Source organism: Chanodichthys erythropterus, chromosome 17 (genome assembly GCF_024489055.1).
Source record: "Chanodichthys erythropterus isolate Z2021 chromosome 17, ASM2448905v1, whole genome shotgun sequence".
In the NCBI taxonomy this organism is placed as follows: Eukaryota; Metazoa; Chordata; class Actinopteri; order Cypriniformes; family Xenocyprididae; genus Chanodichthys; species Chanodichthys erythropterus.
The window spans coordinates 41626456-41641000 of record NC_090237.1 but is presented as its reverse complement, the minus strand read 5'-3'; the positions used below and the strand labels follow the sequence as shown (position 1 = coordinate 41641000).

Here is a 14545-nt window from a genome sequence, read left to right as displayed (position 1 = left end):
CCCCACCGTTGACACAGAACGGACACCTGCTGCCTCTTCACAAGCATTAGTGTCTGCAGCATCATCTCCAACCCCTCCAGCAACCAGCCCCATGTCATCACTGTCTGTGGTCCCTCCATCACCAGTGACACCTCCTGTTTCCAGCTCCACGTCATCACAGTTTGTAGTCCCTCCATTACCAATGACATCTCCTGTTTCCAGCTCCACGTCATCACTGTCTGTGGTCCCTCCATCACCAGTGAAATCTCCTGTCAATCTCCAATCAAAGCCATCACTCTCTCCTGTGGCACATAGCTGTGAGTTTTACCAAATTGTTCATAGAGGTTTCTATATTATTTGTTGTCAAACTAACTCTAAATGTACATTTGTCATATTGAAAGACACAAAGAAACAAATACAAATTTAAACTAAATATTTATCCTTTTCATGTAGTCCCAGTGGATCAGTTATCTGCAGAAACTGATCTTCCAACATCTGAAGAGAATATTTCACATGATGTAAGTGCACAGTTTCTTTTTTAATGTACATTTACATATGGGTAAACAAAATCCGGGTTATGTTGGCTGTGCTTTCATGTAAATATTTATATTCATTGCTGCTATCAAAAGTTCCTAAAGTATCTTTCATTTTAGGATTCTGTTGGTCCTGATAATATTGAGGGGTAGGGAGCCGTGCAGGACTTGGCTGAGTTTTTGGTTAGCCTCAGAGACCACCGTCTGGCCTTGACTGGAGAAGAGTGTGTCAAGATCATCACCCTATGGCAGGCACTGGGGGAGTATGACAAGAAAAAGACCATTTACTCATCACGTCATCAAACCACCCTAAAACAGGGACGATTCAGGGCCACTAAGAAGATTGTGGCACCAGGTGTGGAGAGCACTAAAAGGTATCTTAAATTTAGCAAACACAGGGTCTGGATTGCCTTTGTCTAAAAGGTTTTGTTTAAATATATATAACTGGCTGAAATATCATCTCCAGCTTTATTTGTTTAGTAAGGATTTCTAGTAAAATTAGTAAAACCTGAAGCCTTCATAGCTAGTTTATCTTCCTGCAGCTTGTTAAGTTCAAACCTAGCCTAGTTATAACAAATTATTAGTTGTGATTTACATTTAATGCTGACTTTATGTTATGTTGCTAAGTAAGTTACGTTGCTATGGACACAGTTCCAACTGTACATCAGACTATTCTATTTAGCAGAAGCAACACAGTCATTTCTTAATCAGTTAAGTCATTTTGGATCAATATTTTGTGTCAAATGATTTGTCTTACTGTCTGTTAGTAAGTAGCTGTGTAATAAGTGGAATAATATGCAGCTATTATTGTGAAAAACAAAAACAAAAAACTGACAGGCTGACTAACGACACCGTATAATGCAGTATAAAGCTGTAATAATGCCACAACACAGTAACCCAGTAAAGACCTAATTTATTGATATGATATTTCAACATCGACCTAGAAAACAAACAAGACAACATAACTATGCACAGATATTAAAAATTAACATCTAGACAACACAAAGCAAAACATACAGAATAGAAAAGGGAAAATAAAATAAAAATAACAGAGTAAGGATCACAAATCGTAAACAATCATACATTAATAATATGTATTCTTTTGTAACTTGCAGGTGTTTCGTTGGGGCTCATAGTCCTGCACAGTGGCCTGACTGCAACCGAGTGGTGGAGGCCATCTTCACAAGGCTCTGTGCTCTCTACCCGAATGCGGTGCGCTGTGATGGAGTGAGGGTGTCCCGCTTCACAATGGTAACACGTGTTTACAAGCACATTCGAGAGTGCATCCTCACCAATGCTAAGGTGATGAGCGAGACCACCATCCAGCTCCCTGAAGTGAACGCTGCAACAGTCACACAGTGGTGAGTAAATTAGCATTGTAACTGCTAAGCCTAAACCTAAAGCATCTGAGGGCTACACAGAGGGTTCAAGTAACTGACGCAGTTAACTTAATGTTAGTGACTGCTTTGACGGGTCTAGAAACAAATCAATTCAACAATTCAGCAATATGAAAGATAATATTTTTTGCTCAGGAAATGGTCTTCAACAGACTGCAAGAATCCATAATCCATAATAGAATGGTTATCTCAATGAAGTAGCCATTTTACAAAAGCAATAATACATGAGACGAGGGTGTGATCAATTGCTATGTGATCTCAGCTGTGTCATGCTTCTGCATCATAGTCGTGATCAAATAGTAGTTGATCACACCATCTTTTGTATTATTGCTTAAATGTTTATTAATATTGGTTGTTTATGTTTTCCCAGGTTCAGCAGGCGTTGCAAGTCTCAGGAACAGGAGATTTTAAAGCAGGGTATCCAAGCCCCAGACGCACCCATGGCAGGACCTGAGGAGCTTCCTGCGGCTATACAGAAAGGACCCACTCTCTATTCAGGCAGTCTGGCTGAGCCTCACCTTTTATCCTGCCACCAAACACTGCTGGGGAGGCAAAACTCAAGGGGAGGTCGCAACCTCAGGCCATCTCCAAGGCTCCACCATCACATCAAGGACTTCCTGTCATAGCACGTCCTATTGCACCAGCACTACCGTTCTCTCTCCCTTTCATTTTACCATCTGTGCAGCTTCCTACAGTGATAGACGCAAGTGCGCCGTCCTCTACAGTGCCTGGTACCTCACAGGTGATGTTCTTCAACCTCCCATTACCTTCAGCTATGCCACCATCAGCTCAGACACAGACATCCAGTCAAGCTGTTCCTTACTCCACTCAGCAATACAGAAAGAGAAAACAGGAGAGGGAGCTCACTGGAACTGTCACAAGAAAATATGTGAGGAAGACAGACGTCATTCTTTGTAAAAAGTGTAAAAAAGAAAGACGGCCACCATCACATCTTCAGTACTTTGGTAACTGGTACTGCAAAGAGTCTGAGACTCAATCATATGGTGAATGGAGGGCTGTGCTGGAGGAACGAGGTTATAGGAAAAAAAAGCCAGGAAATGACAACCCTCCAGCTTCATAAAATTGCTCTTTCAGCACGTTTTTTTTTTTGTTTTGTTTTGTTTATTTATTTGGTTAATGTTTGCATTATAGAGCAATTTACAAGTCTCCAACAATGACTAAAATGTATAATAGGTTTCTAAAAAATCTCTAAAAAAAAACATGTTTTTTTCTTCACTGCTTGTTTCCTCTGCTGCATGCCTCTGTTGGGAAAATATTTCAGGTATAAATGTGATATAATATAATATAATATAATATAATATAATATAATATAATATAATATAATATAATATAATATATATATATGTATGTTTATTAGTGCTGTTCAACGATAACCGTGGTTACCGTGTACAAAATAAGAGTCTGTGTTTACGTAATATATGTGTGTTTGTTTTGTGTATAATTATTATGTATATATAAATATACACACATACATGTATATATTTAAGAAAAATATCTTATATTTCTATATAAATATTTACATTTATATATAATTTAAATATATAAAAATATAAATACATTTATATATTTATACATACATGCTTATATTTCTTAAATATATACATGTATGTGTGTGTATTTATATATACATAATAATTATACACAAAACAAACACATATATTACGTAAACACAGACTCTTATTTTGTACACGGTAACCACGGTTATCATTGAACAGCCCTAATGTGTGTAATATATATATATATATATATATATATATATATATATATATATATATATATATATATATATAAATAATGGTAAGTTTACCTTGTTATTCATGTGTGAGTTTTTTATTTTTATTTTCTCAGGCTGTTATGTCAAAATTGCACTGCAGATGTTTGTTTTGGTTAATTATTTATTCTTTTCTCAGGCTGTTATGTCAAAATTGCACTGCAGATGTTTGTTTTGGTTTATTATTTATTCTTTTCTCAGGCTGTTATGTCAAAATTGCACTGCAGATGTTTGTTTTGGTTTATTATTTATTCTTTTCTCAGGCTGTTATGTCAAAATTGCACTGCAGATGTTTGTTTTGGTTAATTATTTATTCTTTTCTCAGGCTGTTATGTCAAAATTGCACTGCAACTGTTTGTTTTGGTTTATTATTCTTTTCTCAGGCTGTTATGTCAAAATTGCACTGCAGATGTTTGTTTTGGTTTATTATTTATTCTTTTCTCAGGCTGTTATGTCAAAATTGCACTGCAACTGTTTGTTTTGGTTTATTATTTATTCTTTTCTCAGGCTGTTATGTCAAAATTGCACTGCAACTGTTTGTTTTGGTTTATTATTTATTCTTTTCTCAGGCTGTTATGTCAAAATTGCACTGCTGTTCTAAATTTTTTTTATTGACTAAAAATCTATGCAAATAAAAACGGTTGTTAATCTTTGCCCTCACATTATTGTTTCTGTGTGCCTATTTGTATTTTCAAAATATTTGTAGCTGTGGACACAATATGTTTTTTTAAAAACATAAAAACATACAAACATAACTGTAAAACACAATAAAAACAGGGACAGTAAGAATAGGGCAGAAAATATAATTTATAGTTTCTATACTGTAAAAAAAAAAAAAAAAAAAAAAAAAAGGTATCAATTTACATATATTCATATATTCTGTTATGAAAACGCACCAAGAAGATGGCTATTGTTATTGCCGTGTGTTTATTGTCTTCACATTTATTATGTCAAAACATTTCGGCTTTTTTTATCCAGTGATAGCTGGATGCCTTTGTCCACATAAGGTATTTCCTGGAGCGTCACAAATTAGTACTTTTACGAGTCCATTTTGGTCCGCTTTGGGCTTTTCTGCGAGAGAGCGCCCTCCGCCGTCCGGTATGAACGAAACATACACAACGTGAGAGCGTTTACGTTGGAGAGTGCCCAAATTAAAGTACGGGGGGCGAATTTACGTCTGATTAAAGTACGGGGGGCAATAACGATGACACACGCGTGCACCGGCGGCGTCAAAGGGACACGTTCCGCAAATTCCGATCACCGGTCGGAGCGGGGCGCGAACTCGGGTCGCTGTGCCTCTTATGGTTGCTTTACCACGACTAACTGGCGCCGGCCTTGGCGCAATGGATAGCGCATTGGACTTCTAGGTTGCCAACGGAGGTATTCAAAGGTTGTGGGTTCGAGTCCCACCAGAGTCGTGGTTTGCCTCTTTTGCTCAGATGTCTTTGTAAGACATTCTCATTTGCTCAGTTCACCTGTTCTAAACAAAGGGAGAGAACAAGAACGGTTTGAAAACCACTAGCGTAGGTCAAAATCTGCTACTACCTATTGTTGGCTACCTACCTGGCAAAAATTGCCTTCCGTTTATCCTAGCTGAGACAGTGTTTAGATGTACTGTAACTGGAGGTTCACAAAACATTTGACACACGAGTATTGAGGGTTTAGATCCAAAATGAAATGATCTGAGGTATTCCATTATCCCTGAACAGAAGCCTGCACACGTTTCAGGTTTTGGAAAATAATCCTCAAACCTCAAAATGACCTATTCCATGATGTGCTGCCTCTTTTAGACTTTGGCTACAAAAGTTTTGATCCTAGCTGAGCACCCGGCGCTGTGGCTTAGTTGGTTAAAGCGCCTGTCTAGTAAACAGGAGATCCTGGGTTCGAATCCCAGCAGTGCCTAACCGGTGGGTTGTAGGAGTAGACATTTGATCTTTTCAAATATAAAAGTCTCTGCAGGACAGACAGCCTTGACTTCAAGGTGGTAAACGAAGGCTTTATAAAGGTTGTTGCTGACTCCCACCAGAGGCACGAATGTTGTCTCTTTGCAAGACAGACGTTTGCTTCAACTTGGCATTTTCAAACTTTTTTTCAGAAGCCTGCCCAGCACATTTGTTCTTGTTTTCCTTATTGGACACAGCCCAGTCACATCAGAGAGTACGTTACTAATCAGTCCATTGGTTAATTCACCTGTTTCAAATGAGAAAGATAACAAAAAAACGTGGTGCAGACAGGCTTGAAGAATGGTTGGAATGCCTCTGGCTTAGGCCAAAATCAGAAGAAAGCTCAAGAAACATTTGAGATGCGAGTATTGAGAGTGTAGAGCCAAAATCCAATGAGTTCCGACATTCCATTGAGGCCTGAGCGGCCCGTTATGTTTTGGAAATAATGCTCCTACCTCCAGGGGACCTCTTTCATGATGTAATCAGCTATCTCCTACCTCTTTTAGGCTTTTTATGCAAAGAAATTTCACCTAGCTTAGCAAGAGGCGCTGTGGCTTAGTTGGTCAAAGCGCCTGTCTCGTAAACAGGAGATCCTGGGTTCAAATCCCAGCAGTGCCTAGGCCACATGATATGGGGGTGCTTTTCTTAATATATATTCTTATATGAAGGTCTTTGCGTGCCGGACAGCGTGCGTCGGCGCAAAACCGGAAAACTCGAGTTTAGATCCAAAAGGAAAAGATATCAGATATTCCCTCATCCTTCAACAGAGGCCTGAATGTCCCTCAGGTTTTGGAAATAATCCCGTAACCTCTAAGGGACCTCTTTCATGATGTAATCAGCTATTTTCCTGACGGGCTGCCTCTTTTAGACTTTTTATACCAACCAATTTGCACCAGGCTTTACACCCGGCGCTGTGGCTTAGTTGGTCAAAGCGCCTGTCTTGTAAACAGGAGATCCTGGGTTCAAATCCCAGCAGTGCCTATGCCACAAGATGTGAGGGTGCTCATTTAAACTTTTCAAATAGGAAAACCTTTGGATACCCAGCACTGCATATCTGCACCAAACTGGAACTCTAAGAAGGCCCTCAAAGCGTGGCTCTGTGGCGCAATGGATAGCGCATTGGACTTCTAGGTTGCCAATGGAGGTATTCAAAGGTTGTGGGTTTGAGTCCCACCAGAGTCGTGTTTTGCCTCTTTTGCTCAGATGTCTTTGTAAGACATTCTCATTTGCTCAGTTCACCTGTTCTAAACAAAGGGAGAGAACAAGAACGGTTTGAAAACCACTAGCGTAGGTCAAAATCTGCAACTACCTATTGTTGGCTACCTACCTGGCAAAAATTGCCTTCCGTTTATCCTAGCTGAGACAGTGTTTAGATGTACTGTAACTGGAGGTTCACAAAACATTTGACACACGAGTATTGAGAGTTTAGATCCAAAATGAAATGATCTGAGGTATTCCCTTATCCCTGAACAGAAGCCTGCACACGTTTCAGGTTTTGGAAAATAATCCTCAAACCTCAAAATGACCTATTCCATGATGTGCTGCCTCTTTTAGACTTTGGCTACAAAAGTTTTGATCCAGGCTGAGCACCCGGCGCTGTGGCTTAGTTGGTTAAAGCGCCTGTCTAGTAAACAGGAGATCCTGGGTTCGAATCCCAGCAGTGCCTAACCGGTGGGTTGTAGGAGTAGACCTTTGATCTTTTCAAATATAAAAGTCTCTGCAGGACAGACAGCCTGGACTTCTAGGTGGTAAACGAAGGCTTTATAAAGGTTGTTGCTGACTCCCACCAGAGGCACGAATGTTGTCTCTTTGCAAGACAGACGTTTGCTTCAACTTGGCATTTTCAAACTTTTTTTCAGAAGCCTGCCCAGCACATTTGTTCTTGTTTTCCTTATTGGACACAGCCCAGTCAGATCAGAGAGTACGTTACTAATCAGTCAATTGGTTAATTCACCTGTTTCAAATGAGAAAGATAACAAAAAAACGTGGTGCAGACAGGCTTGAAGAATGGTTGGAATGCCTCTGGCTTAGGCCAAAATCAGAAGAAAGCTCAAGAAACATTTGAGATGCGAGTATTGAGAGTGTAGAGCCAAAATCCAATGAGTTCCTACATTCCATTGAGGCCTGAGCGGCCCGTTATGTTTTGGAAATAATCCTCCTACCTCCAGGGGACCTCTTTCATGATGTAATCAGCTATCTCCTACCTCTTTTAGGCTTTTTATGCAAAGAAATTTCACCTAGCTTAGCAAGAGGCGCTGTGGCTTAGTTGGTCAAAGCGTCTGTCTCGTAAACAGGAGATCCTGGGTTCAAATCCCAGCAGTGCCTAGGCCACATGATATGGGGGTGCTTTTCTTAATATATATTCCCATATGAAGGTCTTTGCGTGCCGGACAGCGTGCGTCGGCGCAAAACCGGAAAACTCGAGTTTAGATCCAAAAGGAAACGATATCAGATATTCCCTCATCCTTCAACAGAGGCCTGAATGTCCCTCAGGTTTTGGAAATAATCCCGTAACCTCTAAGGGACCTCTTTCATGATGTAATCAGCTATTTTCCTGACGGGCTGCCTCTTTTAGACTTTTTATACCAACCAATTTGCACCAGGCTTTACACCCGGCGCTGTGGCTTAGTTGGTCAAAGCGCCTGTCTTGTAAACAGGAGATCCTGGGTTCAATTCCCAGCAGTGCCTATGCCACAAGACGTGAGGGTGCTCATTTAAACTTTTCAAATAGGAAAACCTTTGGATGACCAGCACTGCATATCTGCACCAAACTGGAACTCTAAGAAGGCCCTCAAAGCGTGGCTCTGTGGCGCTCCCTGCCACCTGTAGATTGTGGTTATTCATGGTTGTGACAGCCAATCACGTTCCCGGCTGCAACCAAGAATCGAATGCTATGGCCAATCAGCGCTCGTATCACAACCATGATTCCCCCAGTAACAACCAGGAATCGACCAATCAACGTCGGAGACCTGCATACATGGCTGGAGAAGGTGATGACGTTCGTCAATTAACTTGACTATTTTTTTTTTTTTAAATAAAGTGGCAAATATATATAGATGTTTTAAATGAATAATCTGTTGCTCAGACTATCTAATAATTCAGGTAATTAATACAAAATATTATTAAAAAATAAGGTATGTTAGATCTCTATAGATTATCCTATTGATATCGTTCATCGATTAACTTCTGATCAACATTTGCAAAGTAAGTCAGTCTTTTGTCGATAAAAATAAAGGGGCAATTATATATATAGTTGTTTTGGTAACACTTTACAACAAGATTCATTAGTTAAACATTAGTACATGTATAACTAACATGAACTAACCATGAGCAATACATTTATTACCGTATTTAATAATCTTTGTTAACATTAGTTAATGAAAATACAGCTGTTCTGTGTTTGTTCATGATAGTTCACAGTGCCTTAACTAATGTTAACAAGATTTTAATAATGTGTTAGTAAATGTTGAAATTAATATTAACAAAGATTAATAAATGCTGTAAAATAAGTGCAGTTCATTATAAGTTAATATTTACTAATGTAGTTTACTGTTAACTAATTAACCTTATTGTAAACTGTTACTTTTGTTTTAAAAGAATAACCTGAAGCTCAGACTAGCTAATAATTCAGGCAATTAATACAAAATGTTATTACAAAATATTATATATTTTTTTATAGATTAGCTGACCAAGCAGAATATAAAGTATATACTGTTATAGTTTACTACAGCTTTACCAGCTGCAACATTAAAATGATTCTTACACAGTAATACATCACTAATTATAATCCAATAATATAGTGTACATTATGATTCTACTTTTAGTACTTTAAGTATGTTTTGATGCTAAACTTTGTTGTTTTAGCTAAGTAAAAATTTGAATGCATGACCTTTACATGTTATAGAGCAGAGGGTTTCAAAGTGGGGAAAATCTTTTCAGGGGAGGTTCAGTGAATGGAAGTGAAAAATCCGTCTTCAAAAGGAGATAACATAGAAAAAAAATTTACTTCAAAAGGAGATAGAATAGACTAAACTTTCCCTTATCCACTACCCATTACTTACTTGAAAAATCTTCTGTCTCAGGTGGGACAAAAGTTTAGTGGTATAATATGTATATAGTATTTAATGGTAAAAAAAAATTTGAAACAATTTCCTCTTACTCTGGAATGATTCTGAAATGTTAGCTAACATTTTGAGCCTGTTGGAAATATACAGGCAAAGCATTATATAAAATCAACATCATCAAGGGTATCATAAATATAGTAATGTAATATAAATTACACAGCTGCATTAACTAATGTGTTACCAAATGTGTTTGCTTCTCTATAGTCTTTATATCTTCACATTTTAATTTTGATGGAACCGCGCTTCAGGAGACGGGCTGATGGCAGCCTGAATCTGGCCGATACATTGGAAGCGGCAAAGGTAAAGGAGGCCAACAAGGGAAAGCCGTACACGAGACCCCTGTCCCCGGAGATAGTGCTGAACAAGGCCAAGAAAAGCTTAATTATGCACCACGGAGATCTAGCGAACCGAAAGCACCTGCTAGGTTTCTTTGAAATCCAGTTTGGTGTATTTCGTGGGCAAACATTCAGGTGGGTGGCTGAAAATGCTCTGGGGTATGCTGCTTACCTGGTGGCAGCTATGAAGAGGGACCCCACAGGAGGCAGCAAAGACTCCCAAGAACATGCCCACAACAAGGGGAGTTTTAGGGAGTATATTGAGCTATTTCCTTCTGGCAGAATTGCCATTGCCTTGAAGGAAGAGCAATATGCTGAGAAAGCTCCCCAGCACGCTGCCGCCACCCAGCTCACTCCTCCCACCCAGCACGCTGCCGCCACCCAGCTCACTCCTCCCACCCAGTACGCTGCCGCCACCCAGCTCACTCCTCCCACCCAGTACGCTGCCGCCACCCAGCTCACTCCTCCCACCCAGTACGCTGCCGCCACCCAGCTCACTCCTCCCACCCAGCTCACTCCCATGACCCAGCACACCGCCACCACCCATACTTCCACCGCCTCTCTCCGCTCCCTCTTGGTTACCAGGTTGCCTAACCAGAAAAGTCTGACTAAGACTGTAGAAAGGCTGGTTTCCCCCCACAAAGCTACACCTTGTAAGCAAAGATTTATTTGTATAACACTTTTTTGGTTTGTTAAGGATTTATTGCTGTTCAGTAGTCATGTTTATCTCTTTGTCCTGTGTTTTGTTTTATAGCTTTGGCCCAAGCACGTGCGAAGCCCTCAGCCACCCTCACCCGACCGGCCGCTTCCATTGAGGGAGCCACAGGGCCCTCAGCCACCCTCACCCGACCGGCCGCTTCCATTGAGGGAGCCACAGGGCCCTCAGCCACCCTCACCCGACCGGCCGCTTCCATTGAGGGAGCCACAGGGCCCTCAGCCACCCTCACCCGACCGGCCACTTCCATTGAGGGAGCCACAGGACCCTCAGCCACCCTCACCCGACCGGCCGCTTCCATTGAGGGAACCACAGGGTCCTCAGCCACCCTCGCCCTCCCCACTGAGATAGATGACAGCACACTGCTGGCAGAGGCAACTGTGTTTGAGGAGGCATATGTGGCATGTATGTTTATACTTAATTTAAACATACAACAAAATATGTTCCTTTCTAGAAATAATAGAGTGAAGCAATGTGAATTTATATATGTTTATTTATGTGTTTATTTCTGTTTTTGTTTTGTTTTTTTTCCAGCACAACGAGTCTGTCTTCCAGCTGGATGGATACACACCCTGCCTGAAGTGGATCAGAGGTGGATATCCAAAGCCCTGTTCAGGTGGACAGCACAGGGGCATCCTGAGCTGATCTTTAGCAGGGTGGACAAACTTTGGTGGTATCCTCCACAGGTGCCACCGAAGACCAGTAATTCTCCTTCCTTGGAGAATTACTTTGGCCATCCCTTGCTGCTCTGGATGCCACGAAAACTGTGGCAAGTGAAGCTGACCTGTCCCCATCCAGACTGTCAGAAAGACCTTCTGACCTCAGCTGGCTTGCATCAAAAGATCAGGCAGGTGGTTGCCTTGGGTAAGATGTACTTTGTGGCATCTGAGTACCTGGCCTGCCGAAGATGTAAGAGGAAGGTCATCAGCTGGAGCCATGGTATCGTCTCCCAACTCGACATTGGCCACAGGGTGCAGTTCCCTTGTATTCTTACATCAAAACTTGCATGTGACCTGGAGGTAGTAAGTTTGATGCGCCAACGAGGGCTGGGAAACAGCAGCAGCCAGATCCAGTGCAAGCTGCAGGAACGTCATGCTGAGGTCTGGTTGCAAAAGACAGTCCAGTATCTGACAGATTGCATGGGGATTGCCAGTGCTGTCACGTCGAGCCTGATCCTGCCTGTGACATTTGAACCTGCTCCTTCAATGCCTTCTATCCCTAAGCACCGGTGGCTGATGCAGGTGTATGCCCAGGATGTCCTGCAAAGGCTGGATGAGAACAAGACCTCTATCACATCACAATATGGTCGGATCTTAAAAATGGATTCAACAAAAAAAGTGGCCAGAAAACTAGCCGGACGCAGCTATGGCACAGCTACCTGGGCAACCAATGTTGGAAATGAGTATGGACAGGTGATCATGTCCGTACTCACAGCCAGTGAAGGTTTTGGTCTCGGACCAATGATTGAAGGCCTCATCAAGCGATACAGAGTGGCTGGGGTGGCTCCTCCCGAGGTACTGTATGTCGACCGAGACTGCTGTGGCAACACTCTTCTGAGGAGGATGTTTGAAGAGTGGGAGCAAATGACCATCCGGTTAGATGTATGGCACTTTATGCAGAGGTTTTCTGTGGGTTGCACCACCGACTCTCATCAGTTGTATGCCACATTTATGAGTCGCCTCAGCCACTGTATTTTCATGTGGGACCAGGGGGACTTGACGGCCCTGAAGAAGGCGAAGCGTGCAGAGCTAGAAGCTGACCGGAAACCATCATCCGAGGCTGATGTGCTGCGCTGTATCAGCCGTAGCGAGCTAGCCCTACATTGCAGGAGGACCACCCGTGGTACCAAGGAGACCTTGGCGATGATTGAGAGCCATATTCAGGCCTTTGATGGAGATGCTGGTCGTGACACTCTTGGAGTCCCACTAATAAACTCAGCCCGGATGAGGGAGATCTTAAAGTCCCAGCGGAAGCATGTGGCCTACATCCAGGATCCTCTAGGTGTGCAGCTCTACATGCAGACAGGCACTGTAGTGAAGGGAGGGCACCGGCTGCCAACCTACCGCTGTGCCAGAGGTTCCACTTCGCTTGAGTCTTTTCACCTGCACCTTAACAGATTCATCCCAGGTAAATAAGCAACTTAACTGAATTATTAAAATAAGATTTGATTTAATTATATATTGAAATAATAATGAGAATTGTAAGAACAGCTATTTGTGTATTTATATGAAATTTTGGTGGTCTTTTTTTTTCTTTTTGAATTTACAGGTACACTGGCTAGTGACACCTTCTTCCAGGCGTATCTTTTGGATGGACTTGCAAGGTGGAATGAGGACCGGGCTGTGGCAGCAACAACTGATGAGCAGCAGCCACATTCCTACAATCATCTTCTGCGTCATGCTGTCAATACTCTTGCAGAGAAGGTTATGGGCATGAAAATCACCCCTTATGTTGGGCCAAGAAAGTACACTGGTAGATAACTATTTGTTGTTTTTGTTTCATTCAAGTGTACACATACCATTTAACCACTGAGTTATAATATAATATCTTGGTATATTATTTAATTGTCAATGTTTTAATATTTTAAAGGTGAGCTTATTGGAGTGGAATACCTTTACCAGCAAACTGGTAACGTTCTGCAGGACTACAAGTTGGCCATTGAAGAGTTAGAGACCACTGAGGTTGTTATAGAGGAGGGTGAAGATTATGCTGAATTTGAGGAGTTTCAGGACATCACTGTCCCCACCGTTGACACAGAACGGACACCTGCTGCCTCTTCACAAGCATTAGTGTCTGCAGCATCATCTCCAACCCCTCCAGCAACCAGCCCCATGTCATCACTGTCTGTGGTCCCTCCATCACCAGTGACACCTCCTGTTTCCAGCTCCACGTCATCACAGTTTGTAGTCCCTCCATTACCAATGACATCTCCTGTTTCCAGCTCCACGTCATCACTGTCTGTGGTCCCTCCATCACCAGTGAAATCTCCTGTCAATCTCCAATCAAAGCCATCACTCTCTCCTGTGGCACATAGCTGTGAGTTTTACCAAATTGTTCATAGAGGTTTCTATATTATTTGTTGTCAAACTAACTCTAAATGTACATTTGTCATATTGAAAGACACAAAGAAACAAATACAAATTTAAACTAAATATTTATCCTTTTCATGTAGTCCCAGTGGATCAGTTATCTGCAGAAACTGATCTTCCAACATCTGAAGAGAATATTTCACATGATGTAAGTGCACAGTTTCTTTTTTAATGTACATTTACATATGGGTAAACAAAATCCGGGTTATGTTGGCTGTGCTTTCATGTAAATATTTATATTCATTGCTGCTATCAAAAGTTCCTAAAGTATCTTTCATTTTAGGATTCTGTTGGTCCTGATAATATTGAGGGGTATGGAGCCGTGCAGGACTTGGCTGAGTTTTTGGTTAGCCTCAGAGACCACCGTCTGGCCTTGACTGGAGAAGAGTGTGTCAAGATCATCACCCTATGGCAGGCACTGGGGGAGTATGACAAGAAAAAGACCATTTACTCATCACGTCATCAAACCACCCTAAAACAGGGACGATTCAGGGCCACTAAGAAGATTGTGGCACCAGGTGTGGAGAGCACTAAAAGGTATCTTAAATTTAGCAAACACAGGGTCTGGATTGCCTTTGTCTAAAAGGTTTTGTTTAAATATATATAACTGGCTGAAATATCATCTCCAGCTTTATTTG

The 14545-nt window shown here is 41.5% G+C and overlaps 7 non-coding genes across 7 annotated transcripts; all 7 read left to right on the top strand.

Moving 5' to 3' along the window:
- Window positions 1-5529: 5529 nt before the first annotated feature.
- On the top strand, window positions 5530-5603 carry trnat-agu (transfer RNA threonine (anticodon AGU)). Its single transcript has one exon. It is a non-coding gene; the product is annotated as a tRNA-Thr (tRNA).
- A 585-nt stretch (window positions 5604-6188) lies between these two features.
- On the top strand, window positions 6189-6262 carry trnat-cgu (transfer RNA threonine (anticodon CGU)). The gene has a single exon. It is a non-coding gene; the product is annotated as a tRNA-Thr (tRNA).
- A 289-nt stretch (window positions 6263-6551) lies between these two features.
- trnat-ugu (transfer RNA threonine (anticodon UGU)) lies at window positions 6552-6625 on the top strand. The gene has a single exon. It is a non-coding gene; the product is annotated as a tRNA-Thr (tRNA).
- Window positions 6626-6737: 112 nt separating this feature from the next.
- On the top strand, window positions 6738-6826 carry trnar-ucu (transfer RNA arginine (anticodon UCU)). Its single transcript is given in 2 exon segments — window positions 6738-6774; window positions 6791-6826. It is a non-coding gene; the product is annotated as a tRNA-Arg (tRNA).
- A 410-nt stretch (window positions 6827-7236) lies between these two features.
- Window positions 7237-7310, top strand: trnat-agu (transfer RNA threonine (anticodon AGU)). Its single transcript has one exon. It is a non-coding gene; the product is annotated as a tRNA-Thr (tRNA).
- Window positions 7311-7895: 585 nt separating this feature from the next.
- Window positions 7896-7969, top strand: trnat-cgu (transfer RNA threonine (anticodon CGU)). The gene has a single exon. It is a non-coding gene; the product is annotated as a tRNA-Thr (tRNA).
- A 289-nt stretch (window positions 7970-8258) lies between these two features.
- Window positions 8259-8332, top strand: trnat-ugu (transfer RNA threonine (anticodon UGU)). Its single transcript has one exon. It is a non-coding gene; the product is annotated as a tRNA-Thr (tRNA).
- The last annotated feature ends 6213 nt before the right edge of the window (window positions 8333-14545 follow it).